At 51.3% G+C, this 1,372-nt stretch overlaps 1 pseudogene; it reads left to right on the top strand.

Moving 5' to 3' along the window:
• The first annotated feature begins 365 nt into the window (after nucleotides 1–365).
• Nucleotides 366–1,063, top strand: LOC105092819 (ferritin light chain-like; annotated as a pseudogene).
• The last annotated feature ends 309 nt before the right edge of the window (nucleotides 1,064–1,372 follow it).

The raw sequence follows: 1,372 nt of genomic DNA, 5'->3' as shown, positions 1-1,372 counted from the left end.
TATCACTAATAAATCAATGGTAGAGCCAAGTCCTCTGAAGACAAGAATTGCCTGGGGCTCTTGTTATAAAACATAGCTTCCTGGACCCCCTGGAGCTTCTTAATTCAATGGGTCTGCGATGAAGCCAGAAACTTGTAATACTTAACAAGTGCCACCAGGAGATTCCCATCAACAGGGAAGTTGGGCGAACACTGGCCTAGCGCGGGCCCTGACGTTCAGCACTCCTCCAACAGCTCTTTGCAGAGGAGTAAACTCCAGCACGGCAGTCTTCCTGGTCAGTTAGTAATTAAATCATGTGAGCCACTGTCCTGGATAACTCGAGAATATATTTCATTATAGAATGTGACCATGAGCAATGTACTCAGTGGTCCCGCAGATCTGTCTCTTGCTTCAACAGTGTTTGGATGAAACAGACCCAGGGACACCACTTCCTCCTTTATTTCCAGTTGCAACTTTCAGAACCAGCCACTCTGCTACTCTCAGCCTCCGGGACCAGCAAACACTATTTTTTGAGCTTAGCTCCTTATTGCCAATCAACCATGAGCTCCCAGATCCGTCAGCATTACTCCGCGGAGGTGCAGGCTGCTGTGACCTGTCTGGTCAACATACACCGGGGGTCTCCTACACCTACCTCTCTCTGGGCTTCTGTTTCCACCGCGAGGACGTGACTCTGAAGAGCGTGGGCCATTTTTTCCAAGAATTGGCCGAGGAGAAGTGTCAGGGTACCCAGCATCTCTTGAAAATGCAAAACCAGTGCAGTGGCCACATCCTCTTCCAGGACATGCAGAAGCCTTCCCGAGAGGAGTGGGGTAAAACCCATCACATTCTGGAAGCCTCTGCTCATGGAGAAGAACCTGAACCAGGCCCCTTTGGATCTGCCTGCCCTGGGTTCTGCCCGTGCTGACCCCCAGCCCTGTGACTTCCGGGAGAGGCACTTCCTGCATGAGCAGGTGAAACGCAACAAGAAGATGGCAACCACCTGACTCACCTCCACAGGCTGCCTGGTGCCCGGGCTGGGCGGGGCGAGTATCTCTTGGAAAGGCTCACCCTCAAGCATGACTAGGAGCCTCTGGAACTTAAAGGCCTTTGAAAAGCCCCTGTGGTGTCCAGGCTTCTACCTGAAGCCTCTCTCTGCTGCCACGAGGCAGCTTTTTAACCACCCTGGAGCCCTCACCCCAGCCTTGGACCAAATGGAAACAATAAAGTTTTTTGCAGAAAAAAACTAACAGGACATTGGCAACCTTGTACCACATTTCTCTTTATAATCCCAGTGCCTGACACTCTTCCTGCAGGGTCTTGTCCAGTCCCCGCAACAATCCTGCCAGGTGGATATTTGTCTACATTGTGCACATTTGGAAACCGAAACCCAGGA

Source organism: Camelus dromedarius, chromosome 14, assembly GCF_036321535.1.
Source record: "Camelus dromedarius isolate mCamDro1 chromosome 14, mCamDro1.pat, whole genome shotgun sequence".
Classification (NCBI taxonomy): domain Eukaryota; kingdom Metazoa; phylum Chordata; class Mammalia; order Artiodactyla; family Camelidae; genus Camelus; species Camelus dromedarius.
The sequence above is the reverse complement of the archived record's forward strand: the minus strand, read 5'-3'. Positions and strand labels throughout refer to the sequence as shown.